We start from the raw sequence: 13893 nt of genomic DNA on the forward strand, positions 1-13893 counted from the left end.
ATGTTCTGTTGACTGAATTTTTCTGTTGATAAGGTGTTCTGGGTTAGTTCTGTTATTGCTGATCTGATAACTGTAGTGGACTGTAACTTTTATGTACTTAATGATCATTTGATGCTTTATGAAAAGAAGTAGGGGGTTGTAGCTCCCTTCCAGGAGAGACTGGAAAACGAGAGAGAGAGAGAGTTGTAGCTCTCTGCAGGTTGCAGCCTGCGTACTGGTAAAGGACTGCACCAGTACAAAACCATTGTAAAAGGAGTTTCTAATTTGAAAGAAGATAGAGACATATTGTAGCAGGTGGTTTTCACCCACATTGGGTTTCCACCTTACATCTTGTGTTCTTTGGTGTGACTATCTGTTTTCTTTGTTCATGCTCATTATTTTATGGTACTGACATGCAAAACTAATTCAAAGAACAAATAAGGAAGATTTATTAAAAGAATTAGATAATACTGATTCACCCCCCCTCTCAGTATTATTTCCAACAGGTATAGGTATAGGTACAGGTTTAGGTACAGGTATAGGTGATTAGGATGTAGACTATCGTCTCACTGCAGATGGTTTGGTGAGATTCAGGGAGAGGATCTATGTGCTAGATTGTAGTGAGCTTAAGAAGCTTATCTTGAGGGAGTTTCACATCAAGCCATACTCAGGTCACCCAGGATATCAGAAGATGTTGACGGTGGTGAAGAAGTTCTACTATTGGTCGAATCTCAAGAAGGAAGTGGCAGATTTTGTGGCTAGATGTTTGGATTTTCAACAAGTAAAGGTAGAGTGTAATCATCCAAGTGGTTTACTATTGTTGGGTTGTGTTATATTCTTTCCATGACTAGCCCACGTAGTTAACCAGAGGGTTAGAGGGAGGGACAAAGCCCCCCCTTTGTTGCACCGATTGCGTAGCGCGGGGGTCACAAGGGGTTTGAGGGGTGCAGGTAACCCCACTCTAAGGGGTCTGGGGTAGCACCCCAGAAAATTTTGGTTTTGGACCCTATGTTAGGTTGCGCGGACCTACCTATGGTTTTGTGCATGATTTTCACACATGGTTTTGGACACAATGGTTTTCGTTCCATAGTTTGGACGCGATGGTTTTCTGTCCATGGTATTGGATGCTTCGGCATGTATAAATGTGTATTGTAACATTGAAAGGAACATAATGAAAAATCAAGTTAGTAGTCCCGGCTTTGGGATCCAGGGGAAAATCGTTGTGTATATGTGTTTTATGTGTTATGCTCTCACATTATTTATTTTATGTGTTTTAGAATTTGTATGCAGGTAATTTTTGTACGAGGTTAAAACCTATATTTGGTATCAGAGTTGTTTTGGCTTCAAGGGGACACCTTTGTTGCTAAGGGGTTTCGCTCGGGCCTGTGGTAGACCCTGTTCAGTGGGAGATCTACGAGATCGATTTTGGTGGTGAAAGAAGATGGCGAGCAGTGGAAAGATAGAGATCGAGAAATTTAATGGTCAGAGTTTTGAGTTGTGGAAACTCAAGATGGAGGATCTGTTGGTGGATAAAGATCAGTAGATCGTGGTAGATCCAGATATTAAACCAACGGGAGTGTCTGATGAAGAATGGAAGAAGTTGGATCGAAAGGCAAAGAGCACAATACGATTGTGTGTCTTAGATTCAATATTGTTGAATGTATCAGGGGAAGCTACGACTTATGCTTTGTGGGACAAGTTAGGGACTTTGTACCAATCTAAGTCTTTGGTGAATAAATTGTTCCTGCAGAAAAAGCTATATAACCTGAGGATGAAAGATGGAGACTCGGTGACAGAGCATCTCAACGCATTTAATACTGTGGTAAGTCAGTTAGCATCTGTTGATATTAAAATTTCAGATGAAGATAAGTGCATCTATTTATTTTTTTCTCTACCAAATTCGTGGGATAGTCTGGTTATTGCAATAGGTAGCAATGCAGTTTCCTTGCAGTTTGATGAAATAGTCTCATCCTTGCTGACGGAGGAGATGAGACGGAAAAATATGGAGAACCGGAATGGTGATGCCTTGTCTGTTTGAGGACGGTCCCAAAATAGAAACAAAAATGATTCATCAAGTGGGAGATCTAAATCTCCAGGAAAACCTGTAAAGGTGATGTGCTAGAAATGCGAAAAAGAAGGACACTACAAAAGGGACTGTAAATCTAAAGCTCCTGATAAAGGAAAGGGATTTGATGATGCTCTTTCTGCAGAGGCGAAAACCACCTCAGATGAAGGTGGAGATGTGTACTTGGCTTCTTCAAGTACACATGTAAATCATGAGGCATGGTTGATTGACTCAGGTGCATCCTTTCACTTCACTCCCCATAGAGAGTGGTTCTACGAATATGAAAAATACGATGGTGGTGATGTCTTCTTAGGGGATCTTAGGAAGGCTAGAATCGTTGGTTGTGGAAAAGTAGAGTTGAAGTTGCAAGGTGGAAGGGTTAGAACACTTCCGGGTGTTCTGCATATTCCTGCATTGGCCAGAAATCTGATTTATGTAAGCAAGTTGGATGATGCAGGTGTAAGAACATTGTTCGAGAAGGATACCTGCAAGATGGTTCGGGGAGCACTGGTATTGATGTGGGGAGTTCGGATTGGAACTCTGTACAAGCTGCAAGGTAGCACGGTCGTTGATGGGTGCAACAGTTATGTGGTTCCTAAAAGTGGAGTAGAAAATCTAGCGGTCTCTAGAGAGAAGACCATGTTATGGCATCAAAGGCTTGGACTTATTGGATAGAAGGGCCTTCAAATACTTCATGGTAAAGGTATGGTAGAAGATATGAGTAATAGCTCTCTAGATTTTGATTTCTATGAAAATTGTGTATATGGGAAGCAGAATCAGGTGAGTTTCCCCTCTGATGGTAAGAGGGCGAAACATATATTAAAGCCTGTGCATAGTGATGTGTTTGGACCTGTGAAGGTTCCATCACTGGGTAAGTCTATGTACTATGTATCATTTATAGATGACTTCTCAAGGAATACATGGATATATTTCCTTAAGAATAAATTTGAAGTCTTTGACAGGTTTAAAGAATTCAAGGTTCTTGTGGAAAACTAGACAGAGAAGAAGATAAAGGTGTTGAGGATAGATAACAGTGGAGAGTTTTGCAGTAAGGAAATTGAATAATTCTGTAAGAAGTGTGGTATAGCACGATAGAAGACTACTCCATATACACCTCAGCAAAATGGAGGTGCAGAAAGAATGAACAAGACGTTGATGGAAAGGGCAAGAAGCATGCTCAGTGGTGCTGGGTTAGGATAGGAATTCTGGGCAGAGGCGGTGGAGACAGCATGTTACCTCATCAACAGATCACCTTCATCAATGTTGGAGGATAAAACTCCACAAGAGGTATGGACTGGTAAGAAACCCTCTCTTTCACATCTGAGGGTATTTGGATGTGATGCATATGTACATGTTCTAAAGGAGAAATGAACCAAGTTGAATAGTAAATCTGAAAAGTGCATCTTTAATGGGTATAAGGATGGTTTAAAGGGTTATAAGCTTTGGAACCCAGTAACAAGGAAGGTTGTGTATAGCCGAGATGTGGTGTTTAGAGAGGTGAAAGATGTTATTAAACATGAAATCTAACCAAAGGAACCTGAGAAGATAGAGTTTGAGCTAAAGGAGGAAGAATCAAACTTTACAGCAGAGGAGGAATCAGAAGATGGAGAGCCACAAACTCTAGGTGTGAGAAGATCAGTTCAAGAAAGAAGGCAGCCAGAAAGGTATAGTCCATCTACTTTCTGTTCAAATTTTTCTTTATCTATTACTGATGATGACCCCATAACTGTGAAGGAAGCAGTGGATTCAAAGGATGGAAAACTTTGGAAAGAGGCCATCATTGATGAAATGGCATCTTTGCACAAAAATGAGGCTTGGGATCTGGTGGAGTTGTCGGCTGGAAGGAAACCCATTGGCAGAAAATGGGTATTCAAGAAGAAGACAAATGCAGAAGGAAAGGTGGAGAAATACAAAGCTTGGTTGGTAGCAAAAGGTTATTCCCAGGTGCCAGGAATTGATTTTGGTGATATTTTTTCTCTTGTTGTCAAGGTAGCTTCTATTAGATTACTTCTATTTGTTGATGTTGCTTTTGATTTTGAGGTAGAACAGATGGATGTGAAGATAGCATTTCTTCACAGGGATCTGGAAGAGGAGATCTACATGAAGCAACCTGAAGTTTTTGCGGTGAAGGGTAAGAAAGAACTGGTATGAAAGTTAAAGAATTCTCTGTATGGGTTAAAACAGTCACCAAGGATGTGGTATCAGAAATTTGATACATTTATACGGGAACTTGGCTTCACTAGAAGCAAAGCAGATCACTGTGTGTATTTTAAATTAATTGGTGACCGTGTTATTTATTTGGTCTTGTATGTGGATGATATGTTGCTGGTTGGAAATGACAAAGAAATTATCCAGGATTTGAAGACCGAATTGTCCTCCAAATTTGACATGAAAGATCTTGGTGTTGCAAACTATATTTTTGGCATAGAAATTAAAAGAGATCGGGCAAAGAGGAAGCTCTAGTTAAACCAGAGGAAGTATGTCGAGATAATATTGCAGAGATTTAATATGCAGTATAGTAAACCAGTGAAGGTTCCTATTCCTGTAGGTGTAAAGTTATCTGCTGAATAGTGTCCCAAGACACAAGAAGAGGAAGAGGACATGTCCCGTGTTCCATATGCAAGTGCAGCCGGTAGCCTGATGTATGCAATGGTCTGTACTAGACTAGACATTGCACATGTAGTGGGAGTATTGAGCAAGTTTATGTCAAAACCAGGAAAGGATAATTAGACAACAATGAAGCGGGTTTTCAAGTATTTGTGTGGCACTAGTGATTATGGTTTGTGCTACCAAGGAAGACCAGGATTGGACAGAGTGTTGGATATTCATGGCTTTGTTGATGCAGACTGGGTTGGAGATCTGGATCAGAGAAGATCTACAAGTGGGTATGTGTTTAACCTATTTGGAGGTGCAGTCAGTTGGATGAGTAAGAAACAATTTGTAGTGGCACTATCAACTACAGAGGCAAAATACATGGCAGCCACTCATGCAAGCAAGGAAGCAGTTTGGTTGTAGAGATTGTGTTCAAGTATGGGGTTAGTACAGGGAGCTATAAGGATAGACTGTGACAGCCAAAGTGAAATTTTCTTGGCAAAGAACCCTGCATAACATTCAAAGACAAAGCACATTGATGTTCAGTATCACTTTGTGAGGGATACGATAGAAGACAAAAAGGTGTTGTTGGTAAAGGTGGACACTTTGAAGAATACTGCAGATGCATTGACAAAATCTATGAGCTCTGAGAAGTTCTCTTGGTGTAGAGAAACAATGGGCATTTCAGGGCTGGATAAATGACTAAGCTCTCTTGTGGCCCCCTGTGGAAAGAAAACAACAAGTGGGAGAATGTTGGGTTGTGTTATATTCTTTCCACGATTAACCCACGTAGTTAACTTGAGGGTTAGAGGGGGGAGGAGCCCCCCCTTCGTTCCGCCGATTGCGTAGTGGTGGGGTCACAGGGGGTTTGAGGGGTGCAGGTAACCCCACTCTATGGGGTCTGGGGCAGCGCCCTGAAAAATTTTGGTTTTGGACCCTATGTTAGGTTGGGCAGAACTAGCTATGGTTTTGTGCATGATTTTTGCACATGGTTTTGGACGCGATGGTTTTCGGTCCATGGTATTGGATGCTTCGACATGTATAAATATGTATTGTAACATTGAAAAGAACATAATGAAAAATCAAGTTGGTAGTCCTGGTTTTGGGATCCAAGGGAAAATCTCTGTGTATATGTGTTTTATGTGTTATGCTCTCGCATTGTTTATTTTATGTGTTTTAGAATTCTTATGCAGGTAATTTTTGTACGGGGTTAAAACCTACGACTACAACCTATTCTGATTCTAGAATGGAAATGGGGGATCATTTCCATGGATTTCATTATAGGTGTTCGGAGGACAATGAGACAACATGATTATATTATGGTCATGGTTGACAGGTTGAGCAAGGTAGCTCACTTCATTCCAATGAAGACTACATATTCAGCTAGTGAGGTGGCACAGGTTTTCATCAGGGAGATTGTGAGATTACATGGTGTTCTGAAGAATATTGTGTCAGATAGGGATGCGAAGTTCACTTCCAAGTTTTGGAAAGAGCTATTTGTAGGCTTGGGTAAAAAGTTGGCCTTCAGTACAGCCTATCATCCATCGACAAGTGGACAACCAGAGAGGGTCAACAGGATCTTGGATGATATCTTGAGGATGTATGTGATGCACCAACAGAGAAGATGGGAGGAGTATCTTCCATTGGTTGAGTTTTCATACAACAATGGTTATCATGAGTCATTGAGGATGAGTCCTTTCGAGGCACTGTATGGGTGGAGTTGTAATACTCCCATCAGCTGGAGTGATCCAATGAAAAGGTTACTTATTGGATCAGATATGTTGGCAGACATGGACCAAGAAATTTAGGTTATAAAGAAGAATCTAAAGGCACACATGATAGAAAAAAGAGTTATGTGGACCAGGACAAGGAATTCAAGGAGTTTCAGGTTGGGGAGAATGTGTATTTGTGCATCAAGCCCAAGAAGAGATCTTTGAGGATTAGATCATGTGCCAAGTTGGCACCATGTTATTGCGGGCCTTTTTAGATCCTAGAGAGGATTGGACCAGTGGCCTATCAACTTGAATTGCCTCCAACCATGAAAGTCCATGATCTTTTCCATGTTTCATTGCTTAAAAGGTATATAAATGATGTTGAACATGTTATTGATTGGTATGTATTGAAAGTGGAGCAAGAAGGATTATTCTAGTTGGAGCCTCATTGCATATTGCAGTGGAAGTAGCTCATGCTCATGAACAGAGCCACAGAGCAAGTTAGAGTGTAGTGGAAGCACTTTAGGCCCAAAGAAGCTACATGGGAGATGGAGAATCAGATGCGGGCCATGTATCCTTCTTTGTTTTCCGGTGGAGGCAAAGAAAGTTTGGTATGATGTTTGGCATACGTTTTGCTGATGTTTTGGTATATCTACATATATATGTGGATGTAAATACGGCCACGAGTTGAGTTATAAAGCTCCAATAAGAGATATGGTTGTTATCTTGTCATGGTGTCATGATGTTTTTCTTTTGAGCAAGTCATTCATTGTAAATATTGCAACAAGCTAAGTTATAAAACTCCCTGGGAAGTATGTTTTCTTTCAGCGGTTTTGCTCAGGTCATGGTGTGCTTTAACACCGAGGACAATGTTCCCCAAGGGGGAGGGGTCTGTAACAACCCCTGGTTAAAAGTTCATGTAATAAAAGGTAATAAGGGAAAAATAAGACCACGGTTAAGGGACACTTATTCCAAGCTGAATGTTGGGCAAAGATATCAGTGGACATCACTAGATGTGTTTATGGCTAAGGGAAATTGGCAAAGGAAATGGTTATGGCATTAAAAAGGAAAAAAGTTATTTTGGCACATTTATTTATGAAAATAGAAGAAAAATAGGAGAAAAGGAAGGTGAAAGGTCACAGGTTGCATGTGAGGAGGAAATTGAAGGAAAATAATGGAAAAAGAAGAAAATAGAGGCCTCATTGATAAAAATGCTTATGAGGATCAGTTCATAGCTTTTGGTCAGTTCAGTTTTGGAGCTCTCTTGTTATTCTCTCTCTCTCACTCTTGGACACTTAGAGTTTTCTTGAAGCATTCTAGCTTTGGAGCAAGGAAGGGAAAATCAAGCAAAGGAAGGATAAGGAAAGAAAAGAAAATAGCAAGCAAGAAGGAACAAGATCAAGCAACTTCAGCAGGAATACTTGTAGGTAACATATTGCATGTGTGATTTCCTAGCTAGTTTTGGCATAAATGGCTTTGCATGTTAGTATAAGGTTCTTTTATTATCGGTGGCATGGTTTTATTGGGTTATGACAATGGTTTCGAGCCTTGCCTTGCCTTTTTCCGGATAGCCATGGTGTGATGGGATTGTTTTTATTTTTGAGCTTTGGAATTTCCGTATGGTTTCGGAATCTGGGGCGGAGGTGGTCTCAAGAAAATTCCCAAAGGCCTAGGAATCCCTTGACTGATTTTGGCGAGATACACGGTAAAGCCTGAGGGTGGAGTCTCGATTTAGGGCCTAGTGATCCGGTGTGGATTGTGGTAAATCCTGAGAGACAAGGAGACAAAAAATTCCTCAAGGATAGCGATGGCGTCTAGAGGAATTCCAAGCTCAATTTGTTTTTGTGATCTTGGTGCCAGTTTTGGAGAGATCACGGTTTGGTGAGGGTGGAGGTGGTTTAACCTCTAGATTCCCTTGGTTGTTTTTGTATTGGTTTATCCATGAGATCCCACATTCATGTTTGAAATATAGCACAGAGGTGACTAACTGAAAGAAAGATTTGGTTCAACCATGTCCATGGTCGGGTGGTACATGTAAGTCTTGAACTTGGTTGGCTCTCACCTATGTTTAATAAAAGCTAATTTCTCTTGCTTTTGTACTTGTTAATATGTGGCTTTAATGGTTGTTATCTCATTGCTATTTGCCGGGTTTAATGTTGTTTACAAGCATGATTATGTGATTGGCTATAGTCATGGTTATTTCACGTATTTACTTGTAACTAAAAGGATAATGGATTCAAGACCTAATTGATGTCAAAACAGTGAAGGGAAGAGGGTGTTGATCCTTCTTGTCAAGTCTCATATGATTTATTAGTCATTTATGCTTTATCTTGTATTCATGTCATATAGAATGAATTGATGCCAAGTGTTTCATAGTATTTCAATCCCTGTTGGGGATGGTCGGGCCTAGTCTTGGAGTCAGTTTTTGATTTGTATGTCTTGTCATTAAGAAAATTATGTATTTTGAAAGCTATAGGGGTTTCTAGGTAGTGACCTAGATTATGGGCTTGAAAAGTGGCACAAATCCCAGAGTCGCAGGCACAGGTCTAAGGAGAAAAGTCCCCAGATGCATACATGCATTATTGTGTGAGCATCTGGAGCCCCCTAGACGCACCTTTGTCTATATCAACGGATCATCCAGGGGTTAATGGTTTAAAACTTAGTGAGACTGATCCGAATTGGATCCTAAACACTCTCTAAGTTTTCATAAACTCGTTCAAATTATGCCAAACATATTCAAGTCTTAGAAAGATCAAGCTATCATAAGGAATCCTCGTGACAGTTGCAATTGTGATCAGCGCAGAGCAATGAGGACCCTCGGTCGAGTGCGCAGACCGTTGGCCCATGGTAACGTGCGCTGGCGCAAATTGGCAAAACCAGAGGCTAATTCAAGAAACAAGGGTGGTTTCTGATACGCGATTAGCACTAATCGCGTATCGCAGGGCATCCCCCTCTGTGAAGGAAAGCCCCCAAGTGCCCGAACCCGAAATGGCTATGAAATGCAGAAAAGTAATAAATTCAGTTCCGTGGATTCCATAAAACCGGCAGGACATTGGAAGGCCTCGAGGCAGTAATCAGTGTTGACTGAGTCCCGCCTGATGCCACACATTGAGTGACACACATCCGGTGAAAGAGAGAGAAAACCGCTCACATCGGACGGGTAAACGTCATGCTACTTACCCACCCTATATGAACGATGACCGTAGGATCAGGGGCCCAGATCAATGGCAGAGGCGCATCCCGATAAATAACCGGATTTGAAAAGGTTGTAAAGCAAGATTACATGGGATTTGAAGTCCGACGTGGACGATGAGTTGGCAGAAGATTCATGTTTCGCGGGCATCTTGGAGCAAACGGAAATAAAGGCCGTTCAAATGTGTCCAAGGAACCTGACACACTCACCCGTTGTAGAATAGGTGGTCACCTCCCTGTGAAGCATTACACAATGATGATGACGCAAAATAGGGGAGTTCGAACAGATAGAGGAAGGAAAACCATAACACCAGGAAGAGGAAACAAACCGACAGAAAGCAGACTAGCTTTAAAGCCATGAATTGATAGAAGCAGAGGACACACACACACAGAGGAGTTAGTTAGATACATAAATCTAAGAGCAGAGAACAGAGAGAAGAAGCCGAGATGACCTAAGCGCAGCATTGAGCCAGATAGAGCCAGAGAGAGTCAAAGAGTCTGTGCACTCCAGAGAAAGTTTGGGAGGTTCAAGTGAGCTCCTCGGCATAGGGCTGTCATGTATGAGTTTCAGATTGGGCTCATACTACTGTGACCAGTAGAGGTCAAGTACCAGTAAGGAGAGTCTGTGTACTAAAATCCTATTGATTCATATCTGTTGAGTGAGACTCAAATTGAGCTCACTATTGTAAAGAAAATCTGCTTTGAAAACATAATAGAGAGGCCACCACTAAAAGCTGGACCAGGAGACGTAGCCCAAGAGTATTGAGTGAACTCCTTATTAAACTTGTTGTATTACATGTTTTCCTGTTATGTTTTCTCTAACTACCTCAGTGTCTACGTATTTTGCAATCTTATCGATCCATTGCATAAAGTAACATAGGCGCATCCATGCACATGAGTCTGTAATACCTTTAATTATTTGTCCCGGATAAATTCCAGATCAAGTGGTATCAGAGCTCTAGGTTACTAAGGTTAGACAAGCTTGTGCTGGATTTTCTTGTTGAATGCTAACTAGATCAAAGCTTAAATTAGGAGAAGGAGAATTGGTTGAAACTAACCCTGAAATTGGAAGAGTCTATCCTGAGAGGAAAATGTCAGAAGAAAGTCCCTTGGAATCAGACCCTCAGTTCATGGATATTTTCATGATCATGAGAGCCATGGGAGAGGAAATGTATAGAGAATTTAAGAAAGGTAGAGAGGAAGATGCATCAAACTCCAAAAGAGATAAAGGAGCAGAAGGATCTCTCCTCCATGACCACTCTAAAGGCAAAGGGAAAGAAGAAAAACTTCCCACAGCTCCTAGTAGCCCTGAAAACAAAAAGAAAACATCTTTGATTAAATTAGATGTTAAATTTTATTTACCGATATATGATGGAGAGTTGAATGCAGAGAAGCTGGATAATTGGATTAGACAGATTGATGTTTATTGTAGAGTGCAGAGCATCAATTCAGACAAGAGTAAGATTCAGCTGGCCAGCCTACGCCTTGGAGGCACTGCCTTGGTATCGTGGGATGGTAGGACACAAGCTGACATGAAGAAGCATGGTAAAATTCTTTTTGTTTGGAGTGAATTTGTTTCTGCAATTAAAAATCAATTCTATCCACTAGCCTATATGCAGTAAGCCATGATGAGCTGGCAAACTCTTCGCCAATTAAAAGGGAAAAGTGTACAAAGTTACACTCAAGAATTTAGGAAAAGAGCTTTGATTCTAGGAATTTCTTTAGACTCACCTGAAACTCTGTTGAAGTATATAGGTGGTCTACATAGCTACTTAAGGCACACTATTCTCATGTTTAATCCCACTAGCATAGATGAGGTATATGTTCAGGCTACACATCTAGAATCTAGAGGAAAGAATGCGAACCTAGAAGTTTGGTGATAATCAAAACCCACGGCAAGCAAAAGCAAGGAAAAGAGAAAACAGAATGGAAAGAGAGGAAGGCCAATACTGTACAAAAGACCAAGTCTTGATGCACTCATTGTAAGAAGGATGGGCATGATGATGAACACTGCTAGATCCCACATCTGGAGTTGAGACCCAAGAAGTTCGAGGGAAAGAAGAAGAAGACTGTTGCAGCTATTCAAAAGGATTTGGGGTCAAACTTAAGAGATGAAACAACAATCACAGCCACAGGTATAAAAGGTAAAAATTCTGAAGCATCTACTAGTAATTCTGCACAATCTACTGATAATGAAGAAAATGAGAGGAAAAGACATGAGCTTTTTCATATTCGAGTTATTTCCAAGCATCAAAAGAATGATACTTTGTTTGATAGTGGTTCACAAGTAAATTTAATTTCTGAAGCAATTGTAAAGAAGTTGGGATTACTAACCACACCCCACAAAAAGCCATATCCATTAGGTTGGTTATGTGATAAAGCACAACTACAAGTGACTAGACAATGTAAACTTAGGTTTTCTTTTGGGTCAGCATTTGTAGATGAGGTTGAGTTAGATATAGTTCCTTTGGATATATGTGGAATTGTTTTAGGAAGTCCTTACTTGTATGATAGAAAAGCTATTTTCTATAGAGCTAATAACAAGTATAAACTCATTAAATATGGAATCGAATATATTGTAAGAGCACATAAACTCAAGAATAATTATACTCTCATAAACTCAGGGCAGATGAAAAGAATTGTAAATTCATGCAAACAATTTTTACTGATGGTTGTAAAGGAGAAGAAACCTGATAAAACCAATGTATTTGAGGGTTGTGATGCTAAACATCAAGCTGATTTAGAAAAATTTGTTTCAGAATATGATATATTGTTTCAAGAACCTAAAGGTCTTCCACCCAAAAATGAAATAGTACATGATATTAATTTGCAGCAAGATTCTCCATTGCCTAACATTGAAATGTATAGGTTGTCTGCTTTAGAGAATGCAAAAATCAAGAAGCAGGTACAGGAGCTGCTTGAGAAGGGGTTCATCAAACCTAGCACATCACCATGTGGGTCTCCAATTGTCTTGGTGAGAAAGAAAGATGGCTCATGGAGAATGTGCATTGATTGCCGAGCACTGAATAAGATAACGATCAAAAATCGTTATCCCCTTCCTTGCATAGATGATCTATTGGATCAATTAAAGGAAGTTGTTTATTTTTCCAAGTTGGACTTGCATAGTGGCTACCACCAGGTCAGAGTTGTAGAGCAAGATGCATGGAAGACTACTTTCAAAACAAAGCAGGGATTGTATGAGTGGTTGGTTATGCCTTTTGGCTTAACTAATGCTCCTGCTACTTTCATGAGAATAATGAATGATGTACTCAGACCTTTCATTTATGATTTTGTCATTGTATATTTGGATGACATTCTTATATTTAGTAGAACATGGGAAGAACATTTAAAGCATGTCAAGCAGACTCTAGATGTTTTGAAAAAAGAGAACCTTTATGTCAAATTCTCACAATGTGAATTTGGCAAAACATCTTTGAATTATTTGGGTCATATTGCAGGGGGTGGTGAATTGAAGATAGATCCCTCTAAGGTTGCAGTCATTGTAAACTGGCCTAAACCCAAATCTGCTACCGAAGTTAGAAGCTTCTTAGGAGCAACACAGTATTGGAGAAAGTTTATTTCTAACTTTTCCTTAATTACAACTCCCTTACATGCTTTAACAGGATTGAACAAGGTGTGTCAGTGGGGAGGCAAATAGTAGAAAGCCTTCGACACCTTAAAATAAAAGATTAGTACAACACCAGTACTAGCACTGCTCGATCTTCAAAGACCATTTGAAATTGAAACAGATGCCAGTGACTATGCCATGGGAGCAGTGTTGATGCAGCATGGTAAACCCATATGTTATCATTATGAGACATTTAATTATGCAGTAGTTAACTATCCCACATATGATAAAGAATTGTATGCATTAGTACAGGGTGTGAAAAAGTGGAAACATTACTTAATGGGCAAAGAGACAGTTATACATACTGATCATCAACCACTTCAATATTTACACTCCAAAACTAAGTTGCAGCAATCAAGACATTATAGATCGATGGGTTTTCTAAAACAGTTTCATCTAGTCATCAAGTATAAAAAGGGCATACACAATAAAGTTGCAGATATGTTGTCCAGACCAATCATAAATGCATCCACTATACTTAAGCATAACTCAGTATGGCATGAAAGCTACATTGAACAGTATGCTCAAGATATAGATTTTAAAGATGTATATGCAACTTTAAGTCATGGAAAACAAGTAGAAGAATTGGATTATCATGTTAAGGACCATCTCTTGTATCATTTTGGGAAGCTATGCATTCCACAAACTGAAAGCGTAAAGATAATTCGAGAGGTACACACTTCTCTAATATCAGATCACTTTGGTGTAAGTAAAACAGTTGCACA

The sequence above is a fragment of the Pinus tabuliformis genome, chromosome 8 (assembly GCF_031772625.1).
Source record: "Pinus tabuliformis cultivar Carrire ecotype Pingquan chromosome 8, CPIR1, whole genome shotgun sequence".
In the NCBI taxonomy this organism is placed as follows: Eukaryota; Viridiplantae; Streptophyta; class Pinopsida; order Pinales; family Pinaceae; genus Pinus; species Pinus tabuliformis.